The sequence below is a fragment of the Haemaphysalis longicornis genome, unplaced genomic scaffold (genome assembly GCF_048455015.1).
Source record: "Haemaphysalis longicornis isolate Haplotype H1 unplaced genomic scaffold, Haemaphysalis longicornis Haplotype H1 scaffold_9, whole genome shotgun sequence".
Classification (NCBI taxonomy): domain Eukaryota; kingdom Metazoa; phylum Arthropoda; class Arachnida; order Ixodida; family Ixodidae; genus Haemaphysalis; species Haemaphysalis longicornis.
Genome location: NW_027526460.1, coordinates 156001751 through 156023105, shown reverse-complemented (window position 1 = coordinate 156023105; position 21355 = coordinate 156001751). Strand labels below are relative to the sequence as shown.

Genomic DNA, 21355 nt, shown 5'->3' with positions numbered 1-21355 from the left:
GAACACAGGAAACTAGCCGTTAGCATATCCAAAAAAATCCATTTATTGCAAGTATTAAAGCTACTTTCCGCCTGAACTGCCTACTTTGCAAAGAAAAAAGCGGTGATTGTTGTTTTCACTTTCGTTTCGGCGGCTTTAACTAGCATAGCATTCTCTACACGAAACATTATTTGCACCAGTTCAAGTACGCGTCCTCCAAAATCTAAGAAGCGTTGGCGAAGCACATTGACTGCCGAAAGCGCTTCATTATAAGCGTCGGACGGCTTTCACTCGCGACATCATCGGGAATGTGGGGGAGCTCTTCCGACAGTTCACCTATGCTGCCGTCTTGGTCCGGACTCGCTGACTGCGCGGGTTCCGTCGTGAGTCCCGCGCGTCGGAAACAGTTACGGAAAGTGTCGGGCGTCATGTCGCTCCGTGCGAGGCGCAATGTCTAAGTCGCAACTCTTGCTCCGTGGTCGCGGCCAATGCATATCTCAATCGCCGCTGCGAGACCATGCATTTCGGTGGCCATTGTAGGCGCGCAGAGTTCGATATATCCGATGTGAACTTCGTTATAAGGAATATATTTCCTGTGTATTTCCGTGACTGAAATATTTTTGTTTGATATATAGCATAATTCGCTCTATCCGGGTTCGTTACAGCCGGGTTTGACTGTAAACAAAGGCAGGGTGGTTATGTGACACGTTACGTCGCGAAATAAGACCGCCACAGCGATATGGGTACAGTTGATACCTGCACTTGTTTCTGTTGGGGCTTACTTTTACTTTTGTGTTGTATTGAAAGCCCTTTAAAAAATGGGGAGATGTCGTGTTATCTGTTATCTCTGTTGTGGCTGCGCGCCGGGGTACGCCCGTAGAGAAAGAAATACTGGTAAGAGTGGACACTCCCATAGAGCCCTGCGGCTGAATGACTCTACTGTAGTATAGCGCACCGAGCGGTCGGGTAGCCAAACTACTACCCATACTTTCGTTCACTTTCGTACGTTCACTTTCGGTTTCGGTATCGCAGACACCGATTTTGGCGGGTAGTTTGAAGGACTGGAAAGCCCTGCTCACGGCAACGGGCATCGGTACGGTATTCGGATGCTTTCATGCAATAATTAGTGTTTATTTAAATATATCATTCTCAGGCTTAGTGCCCACATGCTTTTGAAAAAAAAAAGACTGTTTTTTGAAATGTGAAATTGCAGTTGACGTTACCATTCGCAGTTGTTTAAGAATTCTGTCGTGTGTTCACATCTTGTCAAGCCACATAAGAGACAAGTCATAAATGAAGAAATATTTATTGCATGGCCCTAGACGGAACAAATTCAAATTGTCATCATTCTTTGCAATACACATATAAAAATAAACAGTGGGTAACACACCACAACAGAGACAATTCACAGTAGTGAGGAAAATACGTTTACAGGAATGAAAAAAAACCACAAGTAAAGGTAGCACAACCAGACAGAGGATTTATGCTCCATGGTAACTGAAAACGCATAGAACCCGAATTAGCCATCCGCAGTTTTACTTGTATCCACGACACCCTCGGACTGTGTGCGCTGTTGAAGTGATACAAAAATATCAACCATAACAAAATTTAAACACTGGGATACTTGCAACTGTTTACAACCACAATCTCTGCAGATACCCTTTTACTGTGGCAATTTCTTCAGCCTGGATGTAAAAGAAGAGAAAAACGTGCGCCTCGTTTACCGAAAACGCTCGATGGCCTTGCTAATTTGATGAAATATAATGAGGCTTATTGCCTATCAGCAACTTCTAATCAGTAGCAGTAATTGAGCAGAAATCGAATTTGTGTGGACATGTACACGCAAAAACGTTAAGAGGGAAAAAATCAAGTTTCTATTGGTTCCTGGCAAGCGCGCAATTACCCAAGATGCCGGGTTGGCTTCTGAAAGCATTGACTTCACAGTAAAGGCAATGGGCCAGGCAAGGATATTTTATGTACTAGCTGAACCGAAAGGCTCCAAGTGCCACGCACACACATCTTGAGCAGCCAATGTGAACACACATATAAGAAACAAATGAACAATTTTTGCTCCTAGTGAACAAGGCAATGGTGAACTCATTACATAGTTTCATACGTCAACAGTGAAATCAATTGCCGTATTCTTGCGCACCAAGGTTACCATGCAAATACCATCTGCAGTGGAGCTACTCAAATGTATGAGACGCAGAAGAACTACTGCAGATACAAAGATCCAATCGTCTGAGACGTCCAACACACCGATGCCCATGGGCCGCCCCTACCAGTGGAGCTTGGACACCTTGTGAAATATACCCGCACCATCAGAAACAATGTTGCTGAAAATCAGAGAATGGAGTATGCTCTAAACACTCCCGTATGCATCATGAATAAGACAAAAACGATTGCAGCTGCAGAAGTCAAGGTTTTGCAGAAAACACTGGGGTGTACAAACGGAAAATATATATGTACGTGGCCAAACGAAAGGGCCAGGACTACAAGAGATGACGAGTACAGAGAAGTTGTCAAATGGAAACACATCACGCTCTCAACCCTGCAGGCCAAGCTTACGGCACACACCACAGAGTAGAAGTTGTAGTTGTTACATATTCCCAGAACTGCAGAACGACTTCGTCGAAAGACATATGTATAAGTTGATTTGTGAACCTCCTCAATGTGTATATCCTTTCACCACTAACCTAAAAAAAGAGGCTGTTCAGTCGTCACGCCTAAATGGCCCGAGAGACTCATTGGTGAAGGCCTGATCCAAGCCATCGCCTTAACATACATGTTAATATACGACGAAGTAGGAGTATAACCAGGAAATGCTTTGGAACAGCGTCAGGCATCGTGCTATCAATGGTAAATGCCACGGGCTGATCCCTCCAGCAATCACCAGCCATCACAAGTATGGTTCGCTGACAATAGTGATGTGGTGCCACTTAATACCACAAGCTGTGAAAATCTGTGCGAACGCACATAGGTCGAAGCATAGACAAGTGCTTTTTAAGGCGATCACTTCACCTTGGTTATTCTCATTGAAAGTGCGCAAACCACACCATAATTATATATATCACATAATTGTAGAGATGCCATTACAGACTAGAATATGGAGAGGAGACCACTTTATGAAAATGTACTGATGTAATCACCATTACACGACACGAATACAGTGCCAGATCCCAATGAGAGAAGGCACATTCTTCGGGCAAGACTTCAGACCGTACCCTATACCTATTAAAAGAAAACTGCAACTGCTACCTGGATGTTGCAAACCGCCGAACTTCCATGACCGGACCCATGAAATCTGATCCTGAAGAAACTTGACTAGTTCGGCAGCACCTTTTCGAAGTGCATAGCGACACTTCTGCGGAGTTTTTTTAGGGCAAGACTTCAGACCGGACCCTACACCTATTAAAATAAAACTGCAACTGCTACCTGGATGTTCTAAAGCACACTTCACTGCCTAGTACAATAAAATGTCTTGAAAACCCACCACCATTTCCCGGCCAGTCTACACGCCAATGACCATCTCATGCCGGCCAACCATGCAGTACAAGCAGTGCACAACAAAAAGACGACAGCTTTCTGCACCTGACAAACCACGCATCAGGGAGCAAGACAACGTAGGGTAGGATGGGTATTACCTTTTTTTTCTTTCTCAGAGAAAACAAATGTTTTTCCGACAGGAAGAATAGTAACTGCCGATGTGCAGTGTTGACCTTTAAACTTATCCATCTGAATGCCTGACGCAGACTGAAACTGGACTTTCTCCAAGTTTCGGTTGACAAAACGAACATGCCAGCATAGGCGGATCCGGCAAAACATCTGGACGAACCTCTGGTGGCACTGAGTAGAACAGAAAGTGAAAGAACTAATCTTAAACAAGTTACGGAACAAGACTGCACATACGTGTGGAAGATGCGCAGTAGCTTCAACCATTGCAAGGAAGTGCATCTCAAGGTCTTGAACAAAAGCAAAAAGCCCTTCTGATGGCACACTTCAATTGCCAAAAAGCTTGCTGGGAACATGATATGCTTTCAGCATGGTGAAATACGACGGGGGCGACATAGGTCTTCCCCTGCACCTCTGAGCAGCTCTGAACAGCCGCAGTCTTTTACGGCCCTAGACAAAAACAGCTTTACTAAATATCCTGCAACATAATAGGCAGCCGAATCATCAATAGTGTGGGAGTGGATGTCTTGTGCGAGCACTGAAATGTCAAAGAAAGACGGGAAGTCATCAGGCTCTCCCCTTACCACGCTGTCAGCCATAGAAGCACTGCTGAATGAGAACGGCGATACTTCATCAAGAAGTCCGGACCTGTCATCTTCTACGTTACCTTTTTAAACAGTTTGCGAATGCAGATGTGTTTCAGTTCCGGTATGAACTGAGCGACATTAGGGTTTGTGTTGCAGCCATGCTTTTGCCTAAAGTGTCCAAACATGCTCTCAAATGGATCCTGCTGCAGCCGACGAGTTAGTAGGCACAAGAAGTAATTCTTAGAGAGATCGTCCCAAAGCTCCAGAATGGCCCGAATGATTATCTGCCACCCAGCAACGGCTTGCGGCTGCCGCTTGGCATCGAACTTCTATGACCGGATCCATGGAATCTGATCCTCGAGAAACTTGACTAGTTCGGCATCACCTTTTCGAAGTGCATAGCGACACTTCTGCGGAGTTTTGTTTAGGGCTGGAGCTGTTGAGAGCGTCAAAAAGCTTATCCATCTTATCACAGAACGATGTGTTACCATCGCATCTGCAGAAAGCTCATTTGCATAGACAAGCGCCATAAGTGTTACGCAAATTGAGGCGCTAAGCACTTGAGTCGCTCTGCTCACCTTCATGTTCGAGAATGTTTTTTTTTGGATGTGCCGCTCTGTGAGTTTTGGAGCCAACCTTAGGCGCATCTCATGAGTCGATTTATAGAGCTTTTCAATGTATTCCCAGTCAACTACACTGCCTCCAATGTGCAACTTGTGAGCTTGCACATTGTTACGCGTTGTTTTAATGCGGTGAGGCACATCAAAAATATCCGTTCGCCATTGTTCGTTCGCCATTAACCTAAAAAAAGGCTGTTCTACCGTCACGCCTAACTGGGCAGCAAGACTCACATTGGTAGAGGCCTGATCACAAACCACGGCCTTGACAGACATGTTGATGTCACGAAGAAGATGTAAAAGTGCAACCAGCAAATAGTTTACGACAGAAATAGGCGTAGATGTGTGACCTATGGTAAATGTCACTGGCTGAACCCATTTTCTCGAAATACCAGCAAGCGAAACACCCATGGCTCGGTCGGCAATCGTTCATGACCATTCAGCTCCGTCATCTGTGAACCCGTACACAACATCGCGAGCAGAATCATAAGCCAAGTTTTTTTTTCAAGGCTATCTCGTCGCAAATAAGGGTACACACACGATCGCGATCCTGTGTGCTTGTCGCAATCGACTGAATTACCCCAGGTATCACAGCTGGTGTCATCTGAACATTTGCCAACCACCGCCTTATTGACCATTGCGTAGGCAAACTGAAAAGTGGTGCTAACGAACAGTATGCTCTCGGACCACGGAAGTTTAAGTGGAGAGCACATTTTTTCAGCCATACTGGGTATCGCCTCCCCTTTCCTCACGGTCTCAAACGGATATGCGCTGACAGAAGGTTGAATACTTCTTCAGATACATGTGGGCGGATAGCACCCAGGGCCTGTGAAATGCACGGTGGCAGCTTGGTCTTTTCCTTCCGGAGCCGTGCAATGGTCTTCCGGTACTTGGACACCTGGGCCTGGAGTCTCGCAATCGTCGCTCTCAACTTTTTTGGCTGCTTAGGGGAACACCGCACTGAACTGAAATAGACGAAGTAGACGCAAAGTTATAAATTTGTAAAGATAAAATTACATGGTGCAATCTAACTACAACTTTCTGCTAGTATTCCACTGGTATAAAAAGTTGCATTCGGCAATAACCTTCAACATCACGACAAATAAACTGGCGCAATTGATACCTTGAAATTGCAGTAAGCATGTGGCGTATACTGAGGGAACCTTCCTACTCAGTCATTGGGGCACAGTGAAATATGTTGCAGTATTCTCAACTACACGGCGAGTGAGCGAATCGGGCACTCACCAGAGAAGTCTCCTCCGTCGGAGCTCACAAGAGGCGAGTCCACGTCAGCAAAGCTCGTGCTTGGCAGACCACCTGCACATCATGAACAAGCAGGCGCGTCAAAAAAATATTCGAAACGGCCACCACGCGTAGGTAGGAGTCAACGTTAACACTCGGCTGGTTTTCAGCTTAAAGCTACATACGTTAACACTCAGCTGGTTTTCTGACCAACACCACATAGCCGTGTCTTTGTGAAATCACTTGCAGTATTCTTAAACACCGAGGTTACAATACAATGCAAATCGGGCACTCACCAGAGAAGTCTCCTCTGTCGGAGGTCACAAGAGGCGAGTCCACGTCAGCACAGCTCGTGCTTGGCACACCATCTGCACATCATGAACAAGCAGGCGCGTCAAAAAAAAAAAACGAGTCGAAACGGCCACCACTCGTAGGCAAATGAGTCAACGTTAACGCTCGGCTGGTTTTCTGCCCAGAGTTACAGAGAAAACTGATGCAGTGCAACCTCAGGTAGAAACAGCAGAGTTTGAGCAAGGGAGACTATATTGGATTCACCTCGGCTTCTGTCAATGACCATCTAAACCACGCGGTGTTAGTAAGTTCAAGAAAAACGAAACTATCTCCCGAGTCATGACTGCGCTGGTTTTACACACATTCCTGTTAAAAGCTGAAAGTGATGGAACAAATTAGCAATGCATATTAGTAATACTTACGTTTGCTTAAAAACACAAACGGCTGTCTCAAATTAACAAACAATGGTAAGCATTTCAATGCGAACTGTAATCCCGCAAAAGAAACTATGAAATTTGTTGCAGTCCCCCCTACGTGATGTCCTGTACTTCTACATTAGGGGTATCGTATTCTATGCTCTCTACAAAAACATTTCCTATCTTGTTTTTCCTGAAAATAGAATTACTTTATGTCACTAAAGTAGATCACAACAGCAAAAGCATGTTACGAGTACTGCTTTACTGTCAATGTGGCACCTTTTCTTCAAAGGCAATACTTACCATAAACAAAAGGACACCCAGTCCCAAAATTGGAGGTGGGAGTGTCCAGCAGGAAAGGCTCTTGCCCGCTCGCGGGAGAGCTGGAGGAGGAAGGTGCTCCCTGGAGGCTTCCTGCGTATGTGGCAGCTTATGACAGACCACACATCAGTATTGGCCCACACCTTAAACCAGAAAATCAAGATCTTCCACTGCATTACCTTGCGACATTCGGAGAACAGTCGGCACAGCCATCTTGGTCAGCCGCGTGCGGGCAGGATCCATAAAGTCCTGTGCTGTAAAATGCTTACAGCATAATCTGTAAGACGAATGCAGCTGGCTGGCTGGCTTTGCCTTAAGCTCATCCCGCCCGGTGTAGGCCACCCACGCTGTTGACCTATATGGGTATTAAGGGAACAGTAAACAAGTTGTTTGCAATGACAAATTCCCTGCTACCAGTCGAAACAGCAATTTGGCACATTGGTTTGAGCACTTGAAAAAAGGAAGTTCACTACAACAAGTACCCACGCACTGCATCCACATGTCACTTATATGCAACATGAAACCTTGTCTTATTCTCCCCACTTGTCGTGCCATTCCGCATTTAGCAACACGGAAAATATGCATGCCTAGTTATTTGCGGAAGAGAGGTTAGGAGCATTTTTTATGCGACCTAGGGATTGTTTGGCATAACAAAACGACAATGCAGCCGATACAGCCTGAATGACGGTCTTTACCCAATCAGGACAAACAGCGAGAACTGAAGGTAATACAAAGCCCAAACGTACCTGTTGTCCCGTGGGATGCGAAAGAAATGCACCCCTGGACGGGAACTTGGCGCGGGTATACCTTGCCACTGTGTGGCCACCATGGCACACAGCAATAAGGGCCGTGCCGATGACCAGCAGGGGCCATGGGCTGCAAAACATAGAAATGACATGCATAAGGTGTTCAGAGAATGGGTGCTGTATGCGCAATACGTCCTTTATAAACAAACTAGTCAAGAAATAACCAGAAGAAAACGTTCGAATGAACGGCCCTGCAGAGCGCCACGGCATATTAGATAACAGCAGCAAATAACTAGCCGTGCATAGGTAGTAGCATAATCGAACGCAGTGTGCGGCTCACGTATATTAAGTGCAGCCACAGCGCACGACACTTGCTTCACCGTTACAGACCGCCGGCCGGCCGACACCTTTTGCACGTTACGTTACTCACCGCCGTCGTACGCTGCACGCGAACACCACGTGCGACGACGAGGGCGTACCGCTGACACTTCAGCACTTGCGTGAACACCACTGCCTCCCTAAAATATTTTTATTTTCAAATAACAGTCACATTCCGAAAGCATTGCCAAAACTACTGTCCTGAAGTCACATGGCCCGCCATGCATTATTTCCTGCGCAATACTCGCCGCTTTCAAGTACAAAGGAACGTAAATACGATATCCCGCGTCAGAACGTTCAGGAAATGCCTCACCTTTCGTTCAGTACGGAAAACCGATACCGTGAAGAAAGCACCAAGGATTCTTTGTTCAAGAGAAGTTGACACGGAGTTCAAAACCGCACGTGCAAGCCGCGAAAAATGCTGTCAAAAGAGACAAATCAAGACAAAGGGCTACGGCTTCCTACTGCTTGACTTTCTACCGTGCACAACGAAGCCACAAAATTTTACATTCACAGCCATTCAAATTGTTACATAAATAAAAGTATGTAGTCTAATGTGTAACAAAATTTAAAAAGTATAATATTGTGTGTTAGCTTTATTTTAAAGACAGTTTTTTACCACTTGCGCCAACTGGCGGATGGTGCGCGAGTCAGGCCATTCAGCCGCGATAAGCCCGCGTGTCCTCTCTTCTAATTTTTTTATTTCTCTATGGTACGCCGGCCAAAGTGACGTCACTGGCTGAATTGTATAAAACGCGACTGTGAAATAAACACGAGGCTTTTTCTTGGTTGCGCCTACATCGGAATGGCGTTAGTATTTTGCTCGCATCACCGATCCCCAAGGAGCGGACACGACATAGCTGTCTTTGATGCATCACAGTAATATTCTGCGCACTGATGCTTCTCCTGCAGGAAGAGGAAATGCTGCATAATGGCTACCATTGGTGCCCTGTTTTTATGGGATTGCGGGAAGGACAAGTCGCAACAAACAGCCCGGAGTTGCCACGGTGCATTAAAATCAGTGGTGGGTGTCTTGTGGATGTACATATGACACCGCTAGCTCACAAGCCTCTGCTCTCGCTCTTAGAGGGAACGGCATGGAAATAAATGGACTATTTGCAAACAGCTGCTCTGAGGATGCATCATGAATGGTTGAATTAAAAGGATGATTTGTCATAGACATGATTTTAAAGGCATACAACAACAATTGTATGTCCTCTGGTAATACAGGGACCATTTGTGACACTCTCCATAGAGGCTTTCAACGAGGCTAGTGCGAAAGGCGCCACAGGCAAGACGACGCCGGAAATGCAGCACCGGGTCAAGTATTTTTAGCGCCGTCTTCGTCGTTGACCCATATACAACACTGCCATAATCAACGCGAGATCCCACCACTGCAGTATAAAGCCGCAGAAGGAGCTGCTCAGCACCATAGGATTGGTGTGACAGCACTTTGAGAATATTCATTGTTTTTAGGCATTTGTCTTTGAGGAGTTTGAAGTGAGAGATAAATGTGAGTTTGCTATCGAATATTAAGCCCACAAACTTCTGTTCCCCTCTGACAGGGATTATTACACCATTAATAGAGATATCAGGGTCCGCATGAATCCCGCGCTGCCGGGAGAACACAACACAAGTACTTTTTACAGGGTTCAATTTAAAACCGTTTGTGTCCGCCCAGTCAGCAAGTTTGTCACCCCAAGCTGGACTTCGCGTTCACAAATCGAGAAGTTACAAGACTTAAAAAATATTTGGACGTCATCTACATATACAGAACAGGAAATGGTTGGTGACAATGCCTTCCGGAGCGAGTTCATCTTAACAATGAATAGTTTGCCGCTCAATACACCGCCTTGAGGAACGCCATTTTCCTGCACATATACATTGGAAAGGGCACTGCCAACCCTCACTCGAAAGGTTCCTTCCGACATGTAGCCAGCAAGGGTGTTCAGCATGTTGCCGGAGGCACCAAACGACTTGAGGGCACTCAAGATGCCATACCACCAGGCCGTGTCATAGGCCTTTTTCATGTCAAAGAAGACTGTTATGCAAAACTTATTATGGATGAGGGCATCTTTTACATACGATTCTAATGCAACCAGTTGATCATTGGTGATCTACCAGTCCTGAAGCCAGCCTGGTAGCTGTCGAGAAGACCATTGTACTATAAGAAGTACATGAGTCTCCTATTGATCATCTTCTCGAGCAGCTTGCACAGGCAGCTTGTCAGGTTAATGGAACGATAACTTGAGGGAGAGGAAGGATCCTTCCCCTCTTTCAGAAAGGCCACAACGATGACCTCCCTCCAAGACCTTGGAAGGCGCCCCGAAAGAAATATTTTGTTGTAGAGGTGAAGCAGGGTTTCAAGTGTCTCTGCATGTAAGTTGTTTCATGATGTATGTAATCTTTTCTGCGCCTGCAGCTGAAGGTTTACAAGTACTCAGTCCGATCTTCAGCTCATGGACTGAGAAAGGGGTGTTATAAGATGAGTTCGACTTATTACTATCTCACAAGGACTTCTTCTCACAGGATGTTTTATGTTTTATGAAAGTGTTGGTGTAGTGTGCTGAACTGGACACGTGTTGGAAGTTTTGTGCGAGTGCATTAGCCTAGTCTTTCAGTGTGTCCCCTGTTGTAATAACCAGTGGCAGGCTTTGTGTCTGTTATCTTTTTAGTTTACGCATTCGTGTCCAGACTTTGTGTGTGTCTGTGTATGAATTGATGGAAGTGAGAAAGGTGCGCCAACTGCCCCTTTTCGCCTCACGATGCACTCGCTTCCCAAAAACCTTGGCCCGTTTAAAAGAAATGAGATTATCCGACGTGGGGTACTGGCGAAGGACACCCCACGCCTTGTTCTGTTCCTCTCGGGCCCGCCTACACTCCTCATTCCACCAAGGCCTCTTTGGTTCCGCGGAGCACTGGAGGCGTGGGGTATGGACTTTTCGGCGGCGTTGATGATGTGCGCCGTGATGAGTTGGGCGGCTTCCTCCACGTGTAGGTGTTTTACAAATGTGTGGGGTAGCTTAGATGTTTCTGAGAATGTACTCCAGTTTGCTTTTGATTCATTAAACCTGATATGCGAAGATGGACTGCATGGGCCGCTACCTATATATGTTAAGTGGGTAATTGGTCACTACAATACGGGTCAGTGCCCACGCCCCACTCAAGACATGGAAAGAGAATTGCAGAACCAATAGCCAAGTCAAGATGCGAGTATGTATCGTGTCCTAAGTTCTGGTATGTGGGCTGTTTCTTGGTGAAAAGGCATGCTCCACATGGTGTAAGAAACTTCTCTATCAGGCGACCTCGGGAATTCGTGCGAGAAGAGCCCTAAAGAGCATTGTGTGCAATAAGGTCGCCTGTGATGACGTATGGTTCGGGCAGCTGGTCAACCAGCGCCTCGAATTCAGAGCTCGAGAGTGCAAGATCGGGAGGGATGTAAATGAAGCACAATGTTATCAACCTATTAAAATTATTGTGCGGATGGCTACAGCCTCAAGGACAGTGTTCAAAGTGACAGGGTGGCATGCTAAGGATTTCCGGGTGGCAATGGCCACACCGCCAGAAGACTGTGTGCAGCCAATCCTGTGAATACCGTGTACCTATTTAAGAAATTTGTGTGATTGGAATCCAAATGTGTCTCCTGAAGACACATCATACTTAACTGGTTCGAATGCGGTATCTCATAGACATCCACATTTTTAAGGAGGCATCTACAGTTCCATTGACTAATATTTTCTCTTCCCATTATGGAGTTTTAAAAGCTACTGAAGCCTCTGTGTGTGTGTGTTCATGTGTCTTTCGGGGCTGTTACTCTAGGATCTGGCTTTTTGGGCCTTTCTGTTGGCTTGGCCGTCGGAGGCCGCTCATTGCGATGCGTTGGAGGCAAGAACGGCGTGACGTCCATCTCATCGTCAGATGTCCTGGGAGTGCCCGTCTAACCAGGTCCCCCGGACTTGGCCCCCCTTCGGGAGCCCTTCGCTTGAGCCGCCACCACCGCGGGCGTCGGGGGAGCCAGAAGTGGCACGGGCGGTGCGGTGACCGTGGGAGCCGATGCGGTGCCCCCGGTGTCCATCCCCTCGGCACCGTCCAACGCACTGGAGGACGAGGAGGCAGTGGGGGAGCGGAACCGGTCTCGACGGACGCGGTTGGCACTACCATCGTTGCTGCCTCAGCAAGCGGCGTGGTGACGGGTTGGGCTGCCGAAGGCAACACAGCGAGGGGAGGCGGAGGGACCAGGTCAGACTCGCTGAACTGGGTCCCTGTGGAAACCAGACGCCGCTCCGCCCCCGGCGAGCTGCATCGGCGTACCTACCCAAGGGGAAAGAGGCGAACCTCTTCCGCGCCTCCGGGAAGGAGATGTTCTCACTTACCTTGATGTTGATTATCTTTTTTTTTCCATTTGAAATTTTTCGCACTCGCTGGAGTAGGCTGCATGCGGCCCCCCGCTGGTCACACAAGACGGGGTGTCGGGTGGACAGTTGTCGCTCGGATGATCATGCGCAGCGCATTTTGCGAGAGGTAGTTCGGCCACCGCAAGAGTTTGTACCGTGCCCGAACCGCTGGCACTTAAAACAGCGCCGCGGGTTCGGGATGTACGGACGGATGGAGCAACGGACAAAACCTGCATTTATGTGTTGTGGAAGAACTGCGCGGTCAAAAGTCAAGATAATGTGCTTGGTGGGAATCTCCTTGTCGTCTCTGCGGATAGTGATCCGTCTCATGGCAGTGACACCCTGATCCTTCAAGCCGACAAGAAGATCCGCATCCGTTTCGTTCAGGAGATCTGTCTGGGATATCACACCCTGCGAGCTGCTGAGGCTCCGATGTGGTGTGACCCTGATGTCTAGATCACCCAGTCTAGTCTGATCTAGAAGCTTTGTGGACTGCTTCTTGTCATTTATTTCGACGAGTTCACCAGACCTTTGTTTTTTGCACTTATACGATTTTCCTATTATGGCTTCAAAATAGTTTGCAATCAAGAAGACTGACTGAGATTCAAGCGGATGGGATGGACTGAGGGACTTTATGACAAGAAATCGAGAGTAATGATCTGTTTTAGGAAATGTTAAAGATGGCAGTGGGGGAAATGATACTTCGGTGCGGCCCCTTTTAGGGGGCCGATCACGTTTGGGGGGGGTGTTAGACAATACCACAAAGCATATAATAAAAGCAGGGGACGGAGGTACCTTCTTCGTCAGCCTTACCCTGATAGCTGAAGAGGTCCCGGAGCTCATTTCCTGGTAAATAGGCAAGGAGCCCATCGGCCGCTGCTTGACCTGGGCTCCGACGCCCACCGTTTGAGGTTTCTACCCTTCACTTTAAAACTCGTTACCACAGTCGGTTACAGCGCGAGTATGGGGGCTCGAGGTCCGCGGTGTCGCCAACACCGTCACCAAGATTGATCAAGGTGCCTCGTGCGGGGCTGTCAGCTGTACGTCGTTCACAATTACTTTGCTCACTTTATCAGGCGGGACGTTACATTTTAAGATGGAGTTTAATCTTTTCCAGATAAGATTGGTGCGCCCGTCAGCAGATTGAAATTGGTTGAAGTAATAGTCACACCTCTCTTTTTTTAAGTCCTCGAGGCAGTTGCGATTTTTTGAAATCTCGAATTAAGTCCTGGTCTTTGCTTTTAATGAATCGCCTGTAGAGCTCGTATTTTTTCTTGTATTCTCCCAGCAAACCACGTTACGTCGGGCAGATATCCCGGAGACGTCAGCAATCGACATTGCAGATGTCCAGGAGACGTACCGTTGGGATCAAAGTTACATATATTCAACGTTGCTACAACTGCAAAAAACCCGTCCAAATCACCCAAAGGATAACGTACAATAGACGTCTCATGGTACTTTTATACGCTATTTACGGGACGTTACCTTAGTGGTACGTCTTATGGATATTGTCGTGGTACGCATGCAAGACGTATTAGATGTATGTTCTACATTGGTTTTTTTGTCTTTGGCACAAGCATTAGTTTTTTATATTCATGACTTGTGTACGTTAGTATGATATCGTTGAGATGAACCTGTATGCCTGAAATTTACATTCTTTATACATAATTTGAAAGAATGGCCAGCCCCCTTTCCAAAGTTGCCTACGTGTTGTGGGCATTTATACCTCAAATACATGTCTTACTAGCTATTCAGCACTGTTTGCTGTTGCTTGTCACCTGGTTTCTAGAATAATGTGTTTCCACATTTGAAGTGCTGCATACTGCATGAAGTCTCATATGTGGAGCGCCAAGCTGACCACACACTCTCGCAGAAGCACACGAAGCACAGTTCTAAACAAGAAATGTCGCATCGAAAACAAGAGGCAGTAAGTAACAGCAAAGTAGTCCTGATCAGCACAACCGCCCTGGACACTAAGGCAACCACAGTAGCACCATCGAATTGTACAATACAGCATGGCTATACAGGTCTTCTGCAAATAAACTATCACAGAAACAATTCAAAAATAAACTAATTATAATCATATTCACCCATCCTATCTGTAAGTACCTGCAGCTGGGCAGTAAGAACGCTTTTAAAGTACACATAAAACACAAAAGAGTTCAGGTAAAACAGTTTATATTGACTTCCAAATTATGTAATATGCTTTCGCTACACAACCACTTTAATTTTCATTCCTATCTCCCCTCGCCCACAGGGTACACATTGTACGATTATAATAATAGTACAAATATTCATGACTATAAATAGGTGACACACAGCAGAAAGGTTGACAAAAAATAGGAAGAAAAGCAAACATGTAAAGCCAGGGTACAAGCACAAGATAGTTACGCAACTTGAAATATCGCACATTAAAATAATTGGGTAAAAAATAACGCAAGAAAAGTGTGAAAACAAAGAAATGATCGAATGTTGGTTATAAAAACACCGCAAATTTACGAAACTAAATTGTTCACATGTAGGGAAAAGTTTGTGGAACAATAAAGACTAGGAAACACAAAAGTGATGTTGAGTGGTGGTTGTGAGTGCCATACAAATTTAACTTACCTTAAACAAACCAACATCTAGGGAAATGGTTATGATCTATAGAAACGGTGTGTATAAAGAAATGACTGTACGGCGGTTACAAGAGCAGTAGAAATTTACGTCATGAAATGATTCACACTTAGTGAAATGTCAGGACAATAAAACAACAAAAAACTTTAGAAACAACTTATTGAATTCTGCTTAGGAAAACAAAAAGTTACACTATTTTAATATTTCATACAAAGTGATATGATTTGGGAACAAACGAAAAAACGGGGAACACAGAAATGATTGAATATTAGTTACACGAAGACAGATTTACATGACTACGTGATTCACACCAAGTGATACGCTCAAAGAACAATAACACAAAATAAAAACGCATGAAAGCACGGAAATGATTCAATGGTGGTTCAATGGTGCATGCCTCGATCATCAGTTATGGTAGGGATTGTTGAACAGTTTGCGTTCTTCGTTGTGGTGCCAGAAACTGCCAAAATCATTGCAGACCGGATTGGTTGAAAAGTGAGTAAAAATTTCATGGTCCGAAGGCTGAAATAAATTTAATACCGCTTCTAGCAATAAAAACTAAGAAGCCGCAGGTTGTCGACAAAGCTGATATTTGGGCAGGATGTGACTGAAAATAAAAATCTGGGCCCTATACATACATTGTTTGGTTAAAGAATTTGATGTCTGTAACTACACGAAGATATCTAGTTACACACAATGCAGGATGCCACTCGCAGGTCGAAAGGAGCGTGCTTCTCTTTTTCCCAAACCAGGAGAAGTCCTGCGCCAAGTTGACCGCCAACAGTATCTTGAACAGGCGCCTTGCGTAGACTGTTGCAGTAGCACCTCCCTTCCAAGCCAGTTCATCAATCTAGGCATGGGTACAGGAAAATCTGTATTGTTAATACAGCTTTTTAAGACTGGTATAATACAGAATGGCCGCCTACCATTGTCCCTGAAAAAGACAGTGTATGACAGCTGCAACCTACCGGTACTCGCCTACGGGGCAGAAACTTCCAGGCTAACTAAAAGGTTCTAACTTAAATTAAGGACGACATAGCAGGCAATAGAACGCTAGAAGATGGGTGTAACATTAAAGAACAGGAAGAGAGCGGAGTGGATATGATTTAATGTCAGCACTTGCACTACTAAGGCAACCTTAACACTAACTATGACAGCTAATGTGAGGTACCACTATATATAAGAAATATATTTCGTTACTGGGGACTCTGAGGATATTTTAGGCCAGCTACAGGTCCCATCTGAACTTGCAAAATATTTTTCTGTGTCTATCCTAACCGCTTGGTGGATTGACGAGACAATATATACACGGATGAAGCCATGTCCACAAAATATGGCAAAAGGAAACATGCACAAACCCGGACAGCGTCACTGCCATGGACGTATACTTCCTGCACCAGAATGGCGAGGTGGGCTAGTTGGTATATATGCATAACTAAACCTTCAAAAAGCACCTCACTGAAAAACTGGTCATGTTGTCCTGTTCGCTTGTCCTGCTAGGACTACTTTTAGTTGAAGTATACGTTGTACAGGAGGAAGCATCAAACTAGTGCAAGAAATTTTTACAGCACAATCACATTCACACATAGTCTAAGTTGCACCAGTCAGCAGCCTGCAGCATGTAAGTTATTAGCAAACGACAGGCCAGACACCAGAATCATACTCTGCCTTAAACCTGCGAAATCCCAAATGCTGTGTTACTCTGATCACCAAGGTGTGTTATACACTAAATTTTTTAACCTGAAAATTCCATACGTGACAGAAATTTAACAGCCATTTTTGAATATTTTTATTCTGAAAGGTTCTGAAAGGTTAATTTACGTTTGCGATGCTGCAGTAAGAGTACGAAGCACAACTAGCGCTCCTGATACTAGTGTACCACTTACGACATGCGTGTAGTTCTGACGTTACAAATAAATTCGGGTTGCATACACGTGTTCATTCCAACATTTCGCGACCAAACTGAGCGTTCGAAAATATTGAACACTCAATCGAAACGCGAAAAAAGTATCCAGATGGCATTCTAATTTATTGCTGTACTCTCGGAATTCACTCGATTTATTATTTTATTTTAAGGCTACACGTAGGGCAATCGTTCAATTTATTGTGCACGTTTTTTTAACCTAAACTATTATGACGAAAAAACACAGGCATCTGCAGAAACGAAACAAAAACCAATATCACGCTAGAAGTGCACAATGTGCGTGTAACCTATACACGCTTATATTCGCACACGGGCTTACATTCGCACACGCACTTATATACGCACTCTCTAGCTTCCCCTATTTCATTTCATATCAAAACATTCGCCTAGCAAAACAGGACAGTACACAAACACTTCACCATACACAGGGGTACAAATTGCGCGAGAATTGGTTGTGTTTACAAACGCAGCAGCCAGGTACAAAGGTCTACCGACAAATCCCCGCAACGCACAAAGCTAGTCCCTCAAATCGTTAGGGCTAACCGCTTACGCGTACCGAAGTTCGAGAGCAACTCTACTACGTGAAGTGACCACTCTCATCGAAGGCTCCAATATTTTGAAGCCAAGCCAAGGCTGCGAACGAATACGTTTTGCATCGCTCTGCCTTGACGCCGTGTGTTATATTATAGCCGGCATCCTGCCTGTTATGCGCTGTTGCAAACAGTCAAGAACCACCCCTGGCGCCGACTCATAAGGTTCGTCGTCCCCTGCATCCTCCTGCCTCGTCGCCCGGCCGATCGTCTTCTTCGGTCCAGCAAGTAGGCCTAGCCCGCCGGCAAGAACGGCGGCGGCAGCGCGCTGCCGCTGCGCTGCTACCCCGCACGTGGAGCCAGCGGAGCAGTCAAGGCAGCTCCATCGTCACGCCGAGCGTCCCTTTACTTGCGCGTCGCGAGCCCTGCCATGGCAACGACGTGAAAATGGACACATCTCAACCACAAGTGAGTACTCCGATATCGCCGTCAAGCGCAGTTAAGAGGCCACCCGAGTCTACAGTCCCGGAACGAAATGCAACGCAGGACGAGTCAAAACGATCCCGCCCGTCGGCTATGTCAACAACAGCTTCGCTGGCACCTGAGGCCTCCTCGTATAAGGTTGTCATCAAACCCCGAACTAGCTTCGACATGTCCACAATACCCAATCGGCTGATTCAAGCGGCAGTGGCCACCTGTCTCAACATCCCAGGCTTTCGTGGTTTTGCCGTGCACAAGCCTACCAATACCATATCGGTATGGGTGCCCTCTTTGGATCAAGCCACTGTGCTCCAGCTGTTTCTCGAAGTCTGACTACATACAGGTTCAAGCATACCTGGCAGCTGGAATGGACTTAAGACGCTATGTGGTGTCTGGCGTAGACTCCGCTGAGGCACCTGAACAGCTTCGCCAGGAGCTCTACTGCCATACTCACGAAGTGGTCGCGGTCCGATACATGGGCAAAAGCCGCATCTGTCTCGTGACCCTGCGGGGCCCGCCTACTCCTCCGGACCGTATCATCTACTATGGTTGCATCTTGCGCCCTCGGCCGTTTAAGCCATCAGTTGTATACTGCTACGCATGTTACAGACAAGGGCACATGAAATCCTCCTGCCCTTACCCGCCGAAGGAAGACCCTATGGAAGCCACGGCTCCATAGACTTTCCGATGCGGCCTCTGTAAGTCCGATGACCACGAAATTACCTCCCGGAAGTGCCCTACGAAGTTGGCGGCAAACAAGAAAGTTCGTGAGCGCCGTTCAAAGCGAAACAAAATTCGCCGTGAATTTCCACTGCCAGATCAGGTGCCGACCTCTAATCGATACGCTGTTTTGGCTCCCTTAGAGGAAGACGCGGCTGCAGCTGAACCTCCAGCGACAGAGACGATAACGTATAGTGCAGCGGTTAAAACGCCCCGTGCTGGCCGTCGACGTTCATCACCCGTACAAGAATCACCTGCTTATGATATGGAGGAAGAATGGGAAATTGATAACACACTGGCTACGTTACAAAAAGAAATTCAGCGTCTTAAGCAACGCCGTGCAATTCTTCAGCGCCAGCGCGTGAACAACCGCTCCACTGAAACCCAATCCGCGACCCTGCCTGTGCCTCTAGTTATCCAGGGTTCCACGTCGACAACCATGTCACCTCAAGAACTGCTGTGTTTCGTCGCGAAGCAACTCCAGACTCTCACCTCGGTGTTGTTGGCTAACCTCCACCACCTGTGATGGTACCTGTATCTGTGGGCTCGTCGCAAGGCGTTCTGCAATGGAACTGCCGGGGTATATCTGGCAAGATTGGAGAACTTAGACAACGCATTCTGTACGGGAAGCTACATGTATGGGCACTACTACTCCAGGAAACAAATGGCCTCCCTTCCCTTCCTGGATATGTGGCTTATTCATCTCCGTCCATTCTGGATCGTCGAACCACAATGCCTGATGTCCCTCCAGGAAAGGTAGCCGTATATGCCCGGTCAATTTTTCCTCAAACCCGCATAGACTTGGCGCGATGGTGCACACTGTGGCAGGAAGTCGTAGCTGTGCTGGTTCGCCTCCCCCGTACGGACGCCATCATAGTGTCATACTATGCTCGCCCCTACAGCGGCCGTACAGCTAAACTATGCCTCGGCTGGCTTTCCCATCTACGTCGACGGCATCCCGGCTGTCCAATTTTGGTGGCGGGGGATTTCAACGCTCCACACCGCTACGTGGGGCTACGTCACTTCCAGTGCGCGTGGTGTGTGTGTGTACGACACGTTTACGGACGCTCAGTTTGTTCTCCTAAATGACGTGTCAGTGTCTACACGACGCCGTGAACATCCACGTGCTTCTCCAAGCTCACCTGACTTATCTTGGTGGTTAGGAAGTGCTTCTGTGTCCTGGATGTGTGAGCCACACTGCTGGGGGAGTGACCACCATCCGATTTATCTCAACCTTTCTCCCGGCCGGGCGAATCGTCTTCGAAGACAGTGTCGGGTGGTAGACTGGGACCTCTATCGATCGACAGCAGCTACGATCGTCTCCAGCACCTTACCTGACCCGTGCCAGAGTCTCCGCGTGGCTTTGGAAGCAGCGACTCGTACGACGTGGGTCGAGGAATCGCGGCCTGCCCCTGACCTACAACTTTATCGTCTGTGGGCCGCGCGCCGTCAAGCTGAACTAATGTCAATGCGGAATCCCGCATCAATCGATGCACGTCTGAACCTTAACCGCCTCACAGCAGCAGCCCGCCGACATGAACGACGACTGTCACGGGGCCGCTGGCTAGACTGGTGCGCCTCGCTTGGCCCTTCGTCGTCTAATGCCTCGGTTTGGCGAACATTCCAAGCAATGGAACGTGGTCACCGCCCTCAAGATCCAGCAGCTAGTGCCCTTCTAGCATCTGGCCAGACACCATCCGCTTTTGCCTCTCTCGCTGCAAGCACCTTCTTTCCCGCCTTTGACACTCCACCAGCTGTCTTTACTATTCCAAACTGCCTACCGGCATTCGCCGGTTCATTGCCCACATGCAACGACATTGAAAGGATCCAGGCCCCCTTTACAATGGCGGAATTCTTAGCAGCCATCGACCATGCCAGGCCGCGCACTGCACCGGGACCTGATGGCATCCCTTATGAGCTATTTAAGAACACAGAAGGCACTACACTTGACGTCATACTTGAAGCCATAAATGCAGCGTGGACTTCAGCCGCGATTCCTGATTCCTGGCGTCACGCGGAAATCGTTGCTATCCCGAAGCCCGGCAAAACACCAGACCGGATTTCTCACCTTCGGCCAATAGCTCTGACATCAACGATTTGTAAGCTGATGGAGCGCATGCTAGCTAGACGTCTTACTTGGTGGCTTGAGCGATATTCCTGGTACCATCCCGCCCAAATTGGATTCCGGCCCCAGTTGGGCGTCGAAGACGGACTGCAGCACTTTTCTGATATGATCCTGATCGGAGGATGCTCTCGCCGGATTCGAACCGTCCTTGCAATGGATATTAAAAAGGCCTACGACAATGTCAGCCGCGAAGCCATTGTTCGGATCCTAGAGTGGATTAATCTGCCCAGCCGTGTCTGCACATTTGTGAACGCCTTTCTTCGGGACCGAACCTTCACCCTTCGCTTGGCCGGGAAGGCTACAGGACACTTCACATC

General features: G+C 47.1%; 1 pseudogene; it reads right to left on the bottom strand.

Moving 5' to 3' along the window:
- Positions 1–1302: 1302 nt before the first annotated feature.
- LOC144153507 (uncharacterized) lies at positions 1303–7368 on the bottom strand (annotated as a pseudogene).
- Positions 7369–21355: the final 13987 nt, after the last annotated feature.